Source organism: Dipodomys merriami, unplaced genomic scaffold (assembly GCF_024711535.1).
Source record: "Dipodomys merriami isolate MVZ:Mamm:240054 unplaced genomic scaffold, mDipMer1.0.p SCAF_5, whole genome shotgun sequence".
Taxonomy (NCBI): Eukaryota; Metazoa; Chordata; class Mammalia; order Rodentia; family Heteromyidae; genus Dipodomys; species Dipodomys merriami.
The window spans coordinates 2,065,727-2,084,098 of NW_027206068.1; the positions used below are offsets into that span (position 1 = coordinate 2,065,727).

Below are 18,372 nucleotides of genomic sequence, written 5' to 3' on the forward strand. Positions count from 1 at the left end.
CATCTATGATACAGTCTTAGAATCTGATGTCATAGACAAATACTTATGAACTTATTCTTTCCAGAGACAATTTGCTAAGTTTTACTTAAACATAGCCCCAGAGTTTCATGCAGTTCAAACTGGTGAAATGAAGCTGCTCAGACAATGATGTTATTTATTAGGGCGCATTATCCAATTGCACTGCACCTGTTTGGATCATAGGTTTGCAATAATGCAATGAAAATTATTTGAATGGGTCACAGGTCTAATGTGTTAAGCACATAAACAAAGACTGCCCAGGGAGAGTGTTAATCCATGCTCATTAATTTTTGAATTCACATTCTGCAAGTTCATCCAAAAATTTATGAAGCACATCAGAGTTTGGCTTCAACAGCAAGAGAGACATAGCGAAACATATGGCTGGGGGGCAAATGAGAGTCCTTGGCAGGCTCCTGCAGGGAGCCAGGTGAAGTGAGACCCATTAGAACGTCCACCATAGCTAAGGGAGTCACAGTCCACAGAGGAGCAATGCTTCCTGTGTCTCCAAAACCGTGAAAGGCAAATGAGACTCCTCTCAATTACTCCCACAGAGAATAGCACTGCCCTTAGCTAGTGGGTTCTGTTTATTAGAGTACATCTCTTTGTATAATCATTTAAGCAAGGTAAAGACCATTTCCCATATATATATATATATATATATATATATATATATATATATATATATATGTAATCTAGATAATCATATGTGTATTCATATTGCACCCAAAACCATTGTTTCATATGTATATAATCTGAGGACATGTATGAAAGATTGAGTCATTCTAATTACCTTGGTAATGTGAGGTATTTTAAACTTTAGATGTCAACATTCATCTTCAGATTTGTTGACTTTTCTTCTAAGGATTAAAATCTAGCTACTCAGGTGGCTGGATGTGCTCATTTCATCTTATAGTCAGCCTGGGCAGAGAAGTCATGAGATTCAATTAAGAAGAAAAAGCTGCAAATGATGACATGTTGACTTAAATGGTAGTGAATAAAAGGCTAAAGTACAGTACTAAGACCTTGAGTTCAAGCCCCAGTCCTGAAACAAGACAAAAGAAAATTGTGTGTGTGTGTGTGTGTGTGTGTGTGTGTGTGTGTGTGTGTGTGCACGCGAGCTTGCTCTTGTGCGGGAGCATGCATGTGCATATGCACACACATGGACCCATCCTGGAGCCTGGACTTAGGGCCCAGATGCTGTCCCTGAGCCTTTGTGCCCAAGGTTAGCACTCTACTACTTGATCCAGAGATCTATGTCTGGCTTTTTTTTTTTGGGGGGGGGAGGAAGGGTGGGCAGGGATAGTTAAATAAAGGAAATAATCTTATGGACTTTTGTGCTGGGACTGGCTTTGAATTGTGATCCTTAGATATCAGCACTCTGAGTAGCTAGGATTATAGGTGAGAGTCACTGGTGTGTGGTAAATGTGGCGTTTTTTTGACAATAGAAATAAATATATAGGAAAATCCTAGATTCATATTTCTAAAGCAGATTAGAATGGTAGACAAGTTTTCTTGTATTTAAATATTTAGATAAAATATTCCAACAGACAACCTGCCTTTTGTTCCCTCCCATTATTTTCCTAGCTTCAGAGGTTGAATGCTCTGAGTTGCATTCTTCACCTTTCACCTCCTGTTCTCTTTACCACAACCCTGGCTTCAATATTTCATTTTTGTATGATACTTTCTAACTGACTCCAATTAACATTTTGTCCTCTTGCCACTCACATCCTCATGGCAGATTTCCTTGAATGGCCCTCTGGGTCAGACCTTACTAACTTTCTTTTAGGATTCCCTACAATAGCCATTCAGTCATTACGTATTCCTGCTTGTAGGCTGTAAGCCCATGGAGGAGAGATGTTTATTCATACACATAGGTCTCCCTGCCCCATTTCTTTCTTCAGTAATTTTACCAAGACTCTGAAGAAATATGTAGTTGATAGTAATGGGACAATCCAACCCCAAACTGTCTTCAAAGATAGAGATAAGTTACATTAAAAATAGAAAAAAATTGAAAGCTTAAATAGAACTGCATAAATATAATAAAATCCTCACGTAGCTGAAATAACTTCAGATTGTATTAGGCAACAGAATATTTCTTTTATACTTGTGTAAAACATGTATAAAAATCTTTGTCCTCCTAAACAAGAACACAGACTCAACACAATTTATCCTTTCTCCAGCTTTAAAATATAGAATACTACAGAATAAGTTTGAATTCACCATTCTCAAAATCAATTTCTTTCTATTTATTATTTATTTTGGTGCTGCTACTTTGGCTTGAACTCAAAGTCTTTTTGCTCGTCAATTGAGCCATAGCTTCACTTTCAGATTTGGGTGGTTAATTGGAGATAATATTATCATGCAATTTCCTGCCCAGGTTGTCTTTGAGCCAGTCTCTCAAGTAGCTAGGATTATAGGTATGACCCACTGGCACCAACTTCAACATATTTTTATATTTTGTAATTCTTCTTATTTTTTAATTTATTTTTTAAAATATATGGAACACTTCATGAATCTGCATGTCATCCAGGTGCAGTAGCCATGATAATCTTTTCTGAATCATTCCAATTTTGTTATGTATTCTGATGAAGTGAGCATTCTCCTTTTTATTTTTAAGAAAGCTCAGATTGGCCCTGAAGTAATGGCCCTCCTTTCTTAGCCTCATGAATAGTGAGGATATAGGTCTGCACCTCCATATCTACTTTTAGTTTCTTTTTCATTTAGCAATAAGGATAACTTATCCTTCAATTATTTCCATCAGTAAACTTTCACCAATGAGAGGTAGGTAGGACTTTTTATCACTGAACTTGATATTCTAATCTGATTATATTTTTCTCTGTTATATTTGATACATGCATGATTACATATACATACACAACACATATATAACTATATATGTACAATTCCTCTACAGATGTTTATCTTGATATTGAACTATTCACCATTGTCCTCTTCACAGTGCATATAGGCATTTGACTTTTGTTCTGTTCTTATTAGTTAATTCTATCTGCTTGCTTTCCTTCTTTGCTTCCTTCTTTTTACTCTCTCTTCTCATTTTTCCATTCTTTCTATCTATTACCTATCAACGTCATTATCATAATCATCATACACCTATCTGTATCAGGACAATGTCTTACACTGCAGGTTTTTAGTTGACCTGGCACTTGGTAATCCTGCCTCAGCTGGAGAATGGGGACTATAAGCATATCACTCCAGCCAGCCCTTATATCTGTGTACTTTCATTTTGTAAGCAGGTGCTGAGAGCCACTGTTCATTATTTGTTTTGTTAATTTCATTTCTCACAGTTTTGCTTTTATTTTCCATTTTTATTGTTATTATAAAGGTGATAGACAGAGCGGTCCAGTCTCATAAGTCAGGTAACGATTGTACTTCTTTTTGGATAAAGTCGCTCCTTCCCTCCCTCTCTCCCAAGTATTCCCTAGTGAATATGAGAGCTGCATTTGTTCACCCTTTGTCCCACCATTTCTGTGTTCCCCTTACTGTCTCCCAAACAGATAAACTTACAAACAAGACAAAAGATACAGAAAACAAAAACAGCAACAAAGGGGGAAAAAAACCTATTTCCATTTCCTAGAGTTTATTTTGATAAATATTATTTTATATGATCAGATGCACATAACTATTGTGCTTATATGATTCTCTCCTAATAGAATCCTCATTTGGTCTTACTGTATGTGAATGCTTAGAGTCCTGTATAATCATGTCCAATGTATTTGTTTTTTTTTACCATCCAGTCTGTCTACTTGTAGATTTATAGGCATATTCTAGCTACCACAAGTGAGGGAGACCATGCAACTTGTTTCTCACGTACTTAGCTTGACTCTTCTATCACATCATTCCCTGGGTTCATGGAACTGGTCTGAGAAGAAAGATGTTTCACACATTTCTTGAATAATGTATCATTGTTTCCATTTCTTCTTTTCCTTGAGCCACATTCAAATTGTTTCACTCAGGGCCATTTTTACGGAATTATTATTGACTCCTTCATTTGAAATATTTTGAGCTACATTTAATTTCTTAATTTTTTTACAATTTAAATTAAATTAATTTAACAAATTTAAATTAAATTTATTTTACTGATCTACAAATCATAAAAGATATACATACTTATGGGAGAATATGCACAAATATGAATACTTAGGATAAATATTTGCATTTTTAAATTTAAGTGATTAGTTAATTAATTTTGGTGCTAGGGATAGATCTCAAGGCCTAGTATATGCTGGATAAGTGCCCCAGACTGAGTTATATTCTTGGCTCCACACTGTGTGTATATATAAATCAAGGTCAATACATCTAGCTCCTGAGGCATTTATCATTTACTTACAGTGAAAACATTCAAATTCCTTTCTTTACATACTCCACATGTACATTGGGCTGTATGATATTTGTCCTTTTCTTCCTGATTTATTTCACTTAATAGAGAGATAAGCAGCTCAACTCTAATAATTGCAAATGACAAGATTTCAGAAGCTTTTTCCCCTATAGCTGAACAGTGTCCCATCGTGTACACACACACACACACACACACACACACACACACACACACACACACACACACACACACACACACACATATAGCACTTTTCTCTTTCCATTTTTCAAGGATGGCTCCTTTGCTTGAATGGTGTGAATATTTCTGCAGGGAACATGAAATTACTAATGTATCTTGATATGATAGGTCCCATTTCCTTGGGGTAGCTAATAGTAGAATTGCTACTACACAGTAGTAGTTTTACCTTGAATTCTTTTTAGCAATCATCATGCTGTTTTACATGATGAATCTCCTAATTTATGTTGCTGCCATAATTACTCAGTTTTAACTCAGAAATATCCATCTGAATTCCATCATTGTTAGATTACTAGCGTCTGACTGACTAAAGGGGATTGTACCAGATTTCCATTGCTGCTATAAAAATTAGCTCAAAATCACGGGCTTTAACTTTTGTTATTATCTTGTTCTGGAGTTCATACATCTACAATCAAATTACTGCATAATACAAAAATGTCTTCAAGTCTAATTCCTTCCCTAGTTCCTAGGACAATCTACATGCCTTTGATTTTCCAACGTCCAGAGGCCATCTTTAGGCCTCTTGGATTACATCTGTTATTGTCTTTGTATCTGTCCTGTCATCCTTCTTGTCCTCAGAAGCACAAACAGTCATATTGGAGGCAACCTTATAATTTAGGATAATCTGTCAATGTCATGATTTTTAATTTAGTTGGGCACTGGTGGGTCATTCCTATAATCCTAGTTACTCAGGAGGCTGAGATCTGAGGATCACAGTTCAAAGCCAGACTGGGCAGGAAAGCCTGTGAAACTCTTATCTCCAATAAACCACCAGAAAACTGAAAGTGGCATTGTGGATCAAGTGGTAGAGCACTAGCCTTGAGCTGAAGAGCTGAGGGACAATGCCCAGGCCCAGAGTTCAAGTCCACAACTGACCAAAAAAAAAAGATCTTTAATTTCCTAATATTTGGAATGACTTTTTCAAGTATGATATAGCTAGCTAGGTAACTACATATAGACATAGATAGATAGATAGATAGATAGATAGATAGATAGATAGATAGATAGATAGATAGATAGATAGATGGATGGATAGATAGATTTGTGAAGGTTAGGAAGTAAACATCTTGGCGGCCCATTATTCTGCCCAAGGGAGGAATAGGCCAACTACCAAATACAATTCTTTCTCATTGAAAGACCACAAAGCAATTAAGGATTTAACCAATTATCTCCAGTATAATTGAAATATCTTCCCAGAAGTTCTACCTTCCAGACTCTCCCAAGCTGAACTCAATCCAGGTTTAACATCATCAATGTAACCTGCATCAGAAGAGTGGCTCTGCTGATCAATCTGCATCATGCAGTTGCAACAACTGATAAATCATGCAGTTCTTTGCTTTTGATTTGCAGTGGTTTGTCATTCAACAATACAAGACTGAAATACTCAGTGCAATTTCATATTCAATAACAACTGTCTTTTTTTTCATTCACAATCGAGCAAGTCATGTTCAATCACCATGTTAGAAAAGAATGAACAGGTTCTTCGTTCAGTTAACACAAGGCAAACAGATGAAGATTTCATATTTTCACTTCTTTCCCTTGTCAAATCTGCATAATTTCTGTCATGTGATTATGATTTGCTTAAGCCTCTTTGTGTCACACAAACAGGGTTTGTTTACTGTGTTCTGCCTGTTCCTCTTTAGCATGTCAAACAGATAAGTTCTTTGCTCCACACAGTTCATCTTAATTGAAATATTTTCTTGCCTCATTTTTTTCCTCTCAATTAGATGAGTTTCTAGCATCTCTAAACTCTAGAAACCCTGGTATTCTATTTGAAGTGGCTCCGAAACCATATAACTGTAGGAAGTCTCTGAGACAGGTTCTCTTGAAGAAGGGTGGTTTTCTAGGAATGAACTTTGTTGTTGCTACTGTTGTTATCATTATTATTTCTATTATTATTATTGACTGTTATTCACAAGTATTAGATGTATTGAATATTTATAGTTAAAATAATGATGGTTTTATATAATACCCAACACTGTGTTTTCACCAAATGAGAAAAACATACCCTTGGATGCAAAATACACTATTTTTATAACAGGTAACCTCCTTATCACATGACCTAGAAGCTAAGAAGTAAATTGCTGCTGTTGGTCATGGGGTGATACATTAAACTCTTTGTAGCACCATTTATTAAACCAGAAAGGTTCATTATTATAAAAATCTTTATACATAGCCTTTTCAGAAGCAGTAATACCAAGTAACTTTAATTGGCCTAAAGCCCTGTGTTATATTTATTCATTTACTCCTTTCATACTAGTAAAACAATGAAGCACTAAGGACTCTGAGCACAAATCCAGATAATGTTATGGAATATGAACGGATTTTATTCTAGCTCATATGCTACAGAGGTGTTTATTTACTGAGTAAAGTTTAATGGTCAAAAGACTAGACTCTGCATTTACAGCATACCTGACCCAATCCCATGTCTAAAGCTTTACAGGCAAAAAATATTAGGGCAACTTTCCCTAACCTTCTGTGCTTCAGTGGCTTCTGAACTAGTAATAGAACATGTCCTATGTAGTATTACCATGAGGTGCAAGTATGATAATCAATATAAAACACTAAGAACAGAATAATTAGGCATTGACTCTTTATTACCTGTATTTTTTAACTTCAGTATTACTAATGGAACTTAATTATTTCAGGGAATAAGAAGGAACCTATATTGTGGATTGTAGGGAGCCGAGGCGAGACTCCGCCCACTCCCTTGCAGCTTTGAGGTAACCACCCCAGACGGTGCTTGGCGGGATGCCTGGGCTGTGCGCGTGCACGAGCCAGGTAGAGCCCCCAGCCAATCCCATGACACCTGGTGACGGTGAAAGGCAGGCGACCAACAATAGAAAGACCCGCGTTCGGATTCTCCTATATAAGCGGCTGTGTTTCGGGTGCACGCTCTCTCGCGCCCAAGCTCTCCTACAACTAAAAGGCTCTCCAATAAAGCGTGATCTGAGAAGACTCCTGGTGTGGTGGTCGTTTTTCCTCGCTGGTCGAGTAGACGGTCACTACAGTGGATTACATCCTTCTGAGTTTCTCCTATCATTCTATGTACCTGTCTATCCAGAACACTGACTAAAGCATTAGATGCTGTTCAACAATTAGTGTTACTCCTAATATTATCTATTCCAAATTTCAAATCATGCATATGTACTTGTTGGATTATTAATAATAGTGACATTCAAAGGCAAATATTATAGTTCAAATGTGTGCCTCTGTCATTCATAGACTAAAACCTCAGCCCCAAGTTTTTGGAAGTGGAACTGGTGGGAAGTAACAGTGATGAGGACTCCAACCCTCAGGAGTGAGAATGTTTGCTATAGTCAAATTTTAGAGTCACTAATAATCATAAGTTGAACCCCAAGTGCTAGGTCATGAAGAATCAGGGCCATTTAGAAGTAGTTAATCTAATTGTTCAAAAGTGCCCTTGCACAGAAGGCATCAGAGAGACTGATTATATTTCTACTCCAAACTAAGTGGCTTAACATGGTAGAAATGGTTTTATAGTTCCAAAAAGTAGACTTAAGGAAAATCATTCTCAAGCTTTAGGATTTAATGGTTTCTCTGTTCCGTTTTAGATTTGGTGGAACATATGTCTGCCATCTTTGCTTTCATTCTTTTTTGTTCTCCCTTTTGTAATGAGGATGTCTATTTAATACCTGTCCCACAGCCTTGATTATATTAAGGCTTATGTCATATAGGATACCGATTATATCATGATAATTATATCATATTATATCATGCTATGTCATAATAGGATATAGAAAACTTTTACTTCCTTCAGCTCAAACTGCTTTGGTGACATTGTGGTGAAAATATAGGTTTACATGGAATCCATCAGTGTTACCCATTCCCACGTGGTGGGATAGAAATGTCCCACAGGTTCGAACTCAGCATGACTAATTTTAAGTGTCTTCCCATATACATTTCTTCTTGTAGAACGGTATAATTATACTGGTAATCTGTTTCACAAGGAAACTGATTTTAATTGTTTTGCAAATTGCCCATTAAAATAGCATCCATCCTGTTTAAGAATACAGATTACCAGTTTGAGGAGTGAAAATTAAGTAGTTTGTTTCCATGTCAATATAAAACTAGATCAGAAATGTAAACTGGATAGTGAAGAGGTGCATAGAAAATTTTCGCCATTTTTTGTAGGTTATTGCATTAGGGTTTTCATTTATCATGTAATTATGGAGTCAATTTTTATGCACCTAATATAGAGACATAAAGTTTGTTATGTTTCATTTCATCAATTCCATCTGTAATTACGATTTATCTTCCAGTCATCTCTGTAATATCACATCCTTGGAAATCATATTTGATTGTACACTGAAAGCAGAATCAGAGTTTCTTAGTAATGTTTCAATTTATTTTCAATTGTTTGTTAATTAGCCTTCAGAAAACTGTTTTTAAGTTTCTCATTCATCATAACATGCAATGGAGCATTTTGGGGGCATTATGATCTGACTCTCCAAAGAAAAGAAAAAGAAAATAAATTTAATCAAAGTTCTAGAAAAGAAACAAAAAGGAGATCCTGCCAGTTGCATTTAGGATTGACCTTTTATTATTCAAAAGCTTGACTGATTTCTTTAGAGATGTCTTGGTTCTCAAAAAATAACATCATCTGTCAGGATTTGTTCTCATGAAAAAAGATTATACTCCTGATCCTATTTTATTTCAAAGATGGCAAATATCAATCTAGTTAAATTTTATGTTGCATGCTCAACCATCTTTTATATATTTTGGGATTACTAGATTACCAGTGGAGATACAATTACTAATTTCTTCATGGTTGCATTTTGAATTCCTTCTCAAGAACAATGTAAGCATTGTCAGCATTTTCTGTTTAATTTTAACTCATTTGAACACATTCTATCTTTCAGGTGGAACATGTTGTAATGCCCATCTCTACACTCCAGTCTTTGAAATACTGAGCTTTTCAAGCTTTGTTATTTTAATCCATGTCTGCCTCCATAATTGACTAATAGCAAATGGGTATATTGTGGTTAATTTTTCCCCAACTATTGTTCCTAGAAGCTTTTTCTATAAAGGAAAAGGGAACAATTGGTTTGGGGGTTTGGAGCTATTTTCAGAGCACATCACTGTTCTAAAAAAGAAAGAAAAAAAAAAGAAAACAGACACACAAAACAAAACAGATGAAAGATACATTATCATCAATTACATTTCAAAGGGTATTTTTAAAAGAACAGCTTACATTGACCCAAGAGTCTGTAAAGATTCTGGCTTCCTTCAGAGCCTTACCATTCTATTTGTTGATGCAAAATGCGCACTCTAAGACAAAGGACAAAGTGGGAATCTATGCAACAATACTCACAAGACACTCTGTTGGAAATGATTTGTACAATTTCAGGGGGTGGGGGATGAGGGGTAGGAAAAGAGGGAGAAAAATGATGGAGGGGGTAACAAGTTAGTAAAAAAAATGTAATCACTACCTTACTTATTTAACTGTAACCTCTCTGTACATCATCTTGACAATACAATTAAAATTAAAAATATTTTTTAAAAAACTCAAAAACAGTACACCTTTAACTTTAGTGACTTAAAGCCACACCCATAATCTCACTGTGCTGTATGTTAGAAATCTGGGCTTGGGTTGTCAGATCTTCTACATAGAGTCCTTAAGAGCTACAATCAGTATCAGATAGGCTGTATTCTCATACAGAGGCTCAGGTAGGAACATTCTTAAATTCACTAAGGTTTCGGTAAGAGTTTGGGATTCATTTCCTGGCAGCTATAAAAATTCATTTCTGGATCCCCAAATTTTCCAGGTTCCTCTTCACTTCCAGATTGCTAATGTATCAGAATCCCAACTAATTTGCAAAGTATCTCCAAATGAAGTCAGTTTATTGTGAAAACAATGGATGCATTGCCATCTGCTCCTTTTCACAGGCAAATGCTTTGAAATAGGTTGCAGCATAGGATGTTGACAATGGCAGGCTTCTCTGAATGCGCTTCCAAATCAGAAGTGCTTTGAGGTGACTGGGGAAGCAGTAATTTCAGATTTTGTAGGCTTGTCAAACCTTCAAGATATAACACCACTGCCTTACTGGACAAACTAAGGGAATGGGAACCCTGTGTTTTCCAGTGTGCCTGCAGCCAAAGTAGAGCGGCCAATCCACAATGAGACCTTCCAGAAGAAGCAGAACAAAACAAAAAACAAACAAACAAAAAAACCCACAAAACCTGTTTTTTTGAGTGTGAGTGCACAGCCACAATAAGAATGGAGAGTGTATTTCTCTTCCCCAAAAGTAGGTTCACCAATGGCCATCATCCATGTTTCCCCTGCCAGAATGGCGTGTATGGGACTAGGTGGGCATTAATGTAACCCCCTGCACGGTATCTGTACAATAAAATCAAATTTTTAAAAAGAAACATAATCATGGGTGGAATACTGCACATTGTGCTTTGCTTGTCCTGTGATGGGATTTCATGAGCAGAGAATGTCATTTGTTCTATGAAAGATATGACAACCATTCAAAGTATTGAAAAGGTTTAAAAATAACATATCCTCTTCACCATCTTTCAGATATGAGAAGATCCTCAAGATTGTATGCTGGAAATTAAAATGACCTTCTTCCCAACTGTGGTCCACTTTTCCTTATTACTTTGAATGCCACAATATTTTTCTTGAAAATACATTAGGTAGGATAATTGATAATAAGTAATCCGGGGTTTATTTTGTTTGCTAAGTTGCATAAAACTAGATTGTATTATGTAGTAATGTTTAATAGTTTGAAGGGATTTTTTTTTCCCTACTGGTTGTATTTTCTAGCCTTGAGATTTACTATAAGAAATTTTCAACTTATATTGATAATAAACATAATCACAGTTACAATGGCTATCTCAATTATGTGTATACAGAATAATTTTAAATTGAGAAATAATATATATGCACATCATTTGCCTGCTGATATATCAGCTTACTATGTTAGTTTTCTATGGCTTCCATTAAAAAAATACCACAGAGTCAGATATTGAAAGTTACATATTCATTTTCTCCTATTTTTGACCATTGGGTTTGGCTAAGCTTAACTAATGTTTCTTTCAGATATCAACAGTCACAAGGTGGACACCTGGAAGCCATGAGGACGTGGTTTCTTTTGAGGCTCTTTAAGATATTTTTTTTTTCTTATTGCAAGGAAATACTTGAGACAGGCTTATGGATCTGGAAGTGCAAGATCTAGGGACATCATCTGGTGATAGCCATCTTGCTGGTGGAATCATGAGGTAGCAGAAAGCATCACATAGAAAGAGTCAAAGAAGATGCCTGAGTTCCTTGGTTTGAAAACCCCAGGGCTTACCTACATTAAAATAATGATTTGCTGCAATTAAAACTCACTGATTTAAGTGATACTACTATCAAAAACATACTCAAGGCAAAATTTTAGAGTAATATTTGTTGAAAAACTGAACGCCATGCATAGCTTAGGTGACCCTTAATGTTAATCATCACAGCAATATTTTCTATTTTTCCTAAATAACTATAATATTGTGTTTTCTCTACCTCAGTAATTGCCTATTGCATTTGTTAATTGGCAGGACAATACAATAATTGTCACTTACAGGTCTCTTTTAAGATAATACTGTTTTAAGAATAAATTATATGTGTGTTTATTTCTTTTCTCTTTTTTATTCTTTCTTTTATTCTTTTTTAGTTTTGGTGTGTGTGTGTGTGTGTGTGTGTGTGTGTGTGTGTCTGTCTGTCTGTCTGTCTGTCTGTCTGTCTGTCTGTCTATGTGTGTTCTGGTCCTGGGGTTTGAACTCAGGGCTTGGGTTTTGTTCTGGAGCTTTTATGGCTGAAGGCTAGCACACTACCACTTGAATCACAGTGCCACTCTGGCCTATTCTGAATAAATTGGACATAGGAGTCTCATGGAGTTTCCTGCCAGGGTTGGCTTGGAACCACCATCCTTAGATCTTAGTCCCCTGAGTAGCTAGGATTACAGACATGAGCCACCAGTGCCCAGCTTGTATTTCTATTTTCAATAGTATGTATGTACCTCAGGTATAATGTAGCCAGAATCAGTAACATCTGAAAGACTCCTGTAGCCAAAGAAATATTGTTATTGTTGTTTTTTTCTGCTGTATGGGAGTATTTGAATTTAATCTCAGGGACTCATGCTTGCTAGATAGGCACTCTAGCCAATTAAGCCATACCCACATCCATTTGTTATTTTTCAGTGGAGTCTACCATCTTTGTATGAGCTGGTTTCAGACAGCAATCTTCCTCCCTATTTTACCTCTTGAGTAGCAGGGAGAGATAGGTACCACCTCACCTCTTCATCTTTTTTTTTTCTTCTGTGCATCTAGGTTTATCAAACTGTGGCAAAATGGCTGAATGCAGGCCACCATCATTTCTACGTAATTTGTGTCTTTGACATGGAGAACTAGGGTTTATTTCATGCCATCTTTGGCAACCTTCACATTATCCATGACAACCACAGAGTTGAGCCCTTGCACAGAGCCTACGGTAACGGTATCAAAGAACACAGGGGTACTATTGATCTGTTTGTGCTATCTGTTGTTTGCAGAAGAACGTTCACCACTCTTAGTGTGACGGTAATCCATGTTATTTCAGTACTTGGCTGTGCATAGGCACCCTACCCCATATTCCTGTTTCAGATTTCACTATTTCCTCTTCAGATGTCTTCCTCTTATTTCATAAGTTGTAGGCTGGAAGTCTCTATTACACCAGCTTCATTTTGAGTCTCTCAATTCCGGATGCCTCTGTTTATATGCCCAGAAATAAATATTTATGCCATCTTTTTTCCATTATACACACACACACACACACAAACACACACACACATCATATTATATTGACAGTGTAATGCCTTCTTTTGTCTCATTTCTCTCTTCTGAATGTGAGGCTCTGCAAATTCAGTCTTCTTACTTGATATTTAATAAGTAACAAAGAATAATTGACTGGAAATCATTTGTTGCATTGAATGAAACTCTAGTAAACTGGATTGAATGAAATTTTCCATCCGTTATCAATTAGATTAAATTTTGCATCAATTATTTCTTTTAGAAAAAAAGCTTCTATGTAGATATAAGAGGCAGCAAACATCTTTTTTACTCTAACTATAGCAAATATCTGTGTGTTTGTCACATCGCCTACTTTTATTTACTCACTAGACACCATACTGGAAATGAACTATACAACTTTGGAAGAGGGAGATCCGGTAGGGAAAAATTGGGAGAAAATGAGGGAGAGGGTGACATTATTCAAAAATGAAATGTACTCTTTACCTGGCTTACTTAATTGTAATTCGTCTATACATTACCTTTACAATAAAATGAATATAATTCAAAAAAGAAGACAGAAATATTCTTAGGCTGTGAGAAACATAAACTGGATATATTTTTACCTCATGGAAGAAAACTGTTATGTGCTCTTCTCCCCTGAGCAACAGAGTTTGGGAAACAATAGTTCAAATTGGTATAGGCCCCACTTTATATATGCACATTGTACACACAAAAACATTCATTCACTGACATACACATACACACATTCATCTAGTGAATATTTAAATTCATAAATCTTTATAATATTATATATAAAATTAGATTCTAATATAAAATAGGTAATAAACATACATTCAAATATTTATAAACCTATATTGTGAAATTACATCTTGTGAAGGAATATTTCCTTGCTGGGAAATTCTAATTAGACCTTAAAGTAACAAAAAGCATATAGTGCTTTGAAAATTGAGCATTATTTGTTTTAAAGACAGGGATTTAATTAATCCTTGGTTTAAGTAAAGAGATAAAGAGGGTGATAAATAAACCCAATAACACCTACTATTAGTTAGTTTCTACATAAAGATATTTTTCACTACAAATGAAATTCATTCTCTGTAATTTATAACTACACTTTTATATTTGTTCACTTTACTATTTTTGTAAAAGAGATTTTATGGCATTTTACTGAAGACTTGGAGGTCGTTGAGGGAAGAACAAAGAAGTCTTTCATCTCCTTTCCCTCAGGACTTTATGGACATAATTACATGACTTACAAACTTTTGTATGGTTTTCAAAAAGGGTGTTTGTTTTTCCAGTCCAAGTGCTTGAACTCTAGGCCTAGGCACTGTCCCTGAACATTTGTGCTCAAGGCAAGTACTCTACCACTTCAGCCACAGCCCAACTTCCCTCTTTTTTTGAGGTTGATTCAAGCCATAATCCTTAAATCTCAGCCTCCTGAGTAGCTAGAATCCTAGCTACTCAGGCATAATCCACTGGCACCTAGACAGCAAAGTTTGCTTTTTTTTTCCCCTTTAGTATCTATCCAGTATTAATATTGATACATATAAAAATTAAATAAATAAATAATTTTCCTAGAACATTGGTAAACAATTTTATTTATTTTTAAACATGTAGCTAATGAAGTGGTAGATATGTAGAATACTGAAATAAATTTTGGTGCAAGCGTGCCTTGATGTCTCTAAGGTATTAAATATGCACACCCTTTTTTGTTCTTTTTATTCTATCTGCCAGTGTCTCATGGTAGCCACAATGTGCCTGGAGACAGGAAATAACTCTTTCTTTCAAAAATACTGAATTTTGAGCTGCCTTACGTGCTTATCATTTTAAGAGCTTTTGGAGAAAGAATGTTAAACTATGGTATTGTAAAGCTGTAGAAATCGTTGCAGGCCTATGACTTACGTAGACATTTGTAATAGCCTGGGTAAAATTCGAAGAAATTTTGCTTTCCAAGGAAATATTGCTATGACCAGAGAAACCTAGTAAAAATCTTACCTATTTTACAGATTATTAAAAATGAACTTGATTTTAACTCCAGTACATAGTTTGTGTTTAGTTTAATTTAATAAAATGTTTTGTAACATCTCTTAGAATACAATTGCAATTACAATCTATTAAAAACATTTCTTTGGTTTTATTGATTCTACTATTATTTCCAGCATGTAGAATTGTTCATTAAGAGAAGATTGAATGAGACACATGCTGTGATTTATGCCTGTAATCCTAGCTACTCAGGAGGATGAGGATCTGAGGATCCTCAATGACAACCAATATAGACAAAGCCAAGTGATTCTTTTTTTTTTTTTTTTTTCTTGTCGGTCGTGGGGCTTGAACTCTGGGCCTGGGCGCTGTCCCTCAGCTCTTCAGCTCAAGGCGAGCGCTCTACCACTTGAGTTACAGCGCCACTTCCGGTTTTCTGGTGGTTTATTGGAGATAGGAGTCTCATGGTCTTTCTTGCCCGGGCTGGCTTTGAACCGCGATCCTCAGATCTCAGCCTCCTGAGTAGCTAGGATTACAGGTGTGAGCCACCAGCGCCCGGCTAGCCAAGTGATTCTTATCGCCATTCTCCAACTAACCAAAAAGAAAAGAAAAAAAAACAGCAACTGGAAGTGCAAGTGTAGCTCAAGTGGTAAGAGCATCAAAGCTTGAGAAAAAACAACTAAAGATGACCCAAAAATCCTGAACAAACACCAGTGTTGGCGCAAATAAATAAATAAAAAATAGATTAACATATACGTTTACATATACATATAGTAAAATTTTATTGTAGATCAAAGGCATTCAGCTTTATGTACTTAACAAAATACATTCTCTCTCTTTGTTTTTTTTAGTAAAGCAACCTATGAAGAAGTGAATTTGTTTCTAAAACATTTGATGTTCATTTCCCAAATGGGTTAACCATTATCCTCCAGTTTATCCAAGAAGTTACCAAGGGAGAAGTCACAAATTGGGAGAGCAATTTTTCTAGATTCTCAGATAGCTTTTAATTAATGACTCCCACTTGAAGTTGATAATTGTAAGCGTATATTATAGCTTTATCTTTAGCAGAAAATTAGTAGTCCTAGTCTTCTTTTTCACATGTCCTTATTTTGTTTTCCATTTGCCTGAGATGCATGCGCAGACTTTAAGTGCTATAACAAGTGTTGTGTCCCTTTATAGGGCATTAAATTACATTATGTGATGACAACATCTGCTCACAATCTTTCTTATCTTTCCCACTGAAACAACTTGAAATTAAAATGGACAGTAATCCTGTTCCATAAGCACTTGCCCAGAAAGCAAAGTGATGTAGACTTAGATGATGGAAAACAGAGTACCTTAATACTTAATATATCTGCATTTAATTGGAATGTTATGTAGCATACTCTGTAAAGGAACGCACTACTGCTGACACAACACAAATCAAACTGAGAAAATGGCCTGAAGAGCTCAGAAGCTATCTCTCCCCACCAGAATAGTAAATGAGAAAAGTGAAAATCTAGATGTTTGGGCTAAAACAGAACCTGCTTTGGATTCATAGTAGAATCACAAATTTACCTAATTAATCAATCATATTCCGAACAGAATGTCAGTGAATGGCTTAGTCAACAGCATTGGAGGCTGTGTGATAAGAGAATGGCTGTCTTTTCGCATTTATCCTGTGGCCTTTTAGCCAGTTTTAATTCAGGAGATATGTTTGACATTCCTGTGTCCATCTGGTACTCTCAGAAATAAAGACTATTTAGTTAATTGAATAATGCACTATGTTACAATTTCATTTAGCATCACACACTATATAAAAATGTAACATTTTTTTTCTGTGGTTAATTCTCCGTGCATTCATCCGCTGGATCTTGTATTATTTTCCCTAGTAAGTTCAGAGACATCTTTAAAGAGCCATAGGGCACAAGCTGATAAGAAAAAAATTGTTTGATGGGCAACATATTTTTCTTATTTTTTTCTTTTTTATTTCAACCTTTTGTTAATATTTTTACAATCTTTAAGTTGGTGCACAAAGGAGTTGCCATTAAACAAAGGAGTTTATGAATATACCTTGATCAATGTCACCCCTTTCAACATACTCACCCAGCCCTCCCCTGCCCATCCATCCCTCACTCTTCTTAAATGTTTTAGGATATGCATTAGATCCTTGACTATATTATCTCTGCTTTCTTCTTTTCATTCATCTATCCCTCTATCCTTGATCTCACCTCACCCCTTAGAGTACCAATTTTCTGGTGTTCATTGTGTTGAACTTTGATTTAGCCTTTTGAAGGAATTACACTATTTAAGTTCTCTTCTGAATCTACCATATTTCAATGAATATGTGTGTTTATTATACTTGCATACCATGTGAAATATTCACTTCTGTATTTATAACCTAACTCTAGCTTCCACATGTGAATGAAAACATGCAACCTTTCTTTCTCTGAATCTGATCTAGCTTTTTCCTGGTCCTTCCATTTATTTTTTTTCCAAATGATTTAGTGTGTGTGTGTGTGTGTGTGTGTGTGTGTGTGTGTGTGTGTGTGTGTGTGTGTGTGTGTGTGTGTGTGTGTGTGTGTGTGTACTCATTTTCTTGGTGCATTTGTCATAACGAAGCTTTGAAATGTGATGCAGAACAAGGTTGTCAAACATACGAATCTTATTAATGAGTGATGCAAAGTGCTGTTTTAACATGAGAGCAAGCTCTCTTGCTGAAGAGTAGTGGACTGATACTTTGCTGTGTCACCTGTTGCCTCTGAGAGATAGAAAGATTGGTTCCACAACTTGAGTCTCAGAATGAAAGGGTAATCTTTGGTGATTTGCCAAGAAAGTTGCCTTGTTGCCTGATAATCTCCCCTCCAATGACCAGCCCTTCTATTTCAGTTTGGGGCACAGATCATTTGTTGCCTCTTTTGCAATTCAATTCTGCTTGTATTTAAACATAATCTCAATCCTGCTTCATACATCACATACTGGTTTTATTCCTGGGAGCCATCTTTTCTTGCAGAATC

The 18,372-nt window shown here is 35.9% G+C and overlaps 1 non-coding gene across 1 annotated transcript; it reads right to left on the reverse strand.

Moving 5' to 3' along the window:
- Positions 1-2,509: 2,509 nt before the first annotated feature.
- Positions 2,510-2,616, reverse strand: LOC138810241 (U6 spliceosomal RNA). The gene has a single exon (XR_011367052.1). It is a non-coding gene; the product is annotated as a U6 spliceosomal RNA (small nuclear RNA).
- Positions 2,617-18,372: the final 15,756 nt, after the last annotated feature.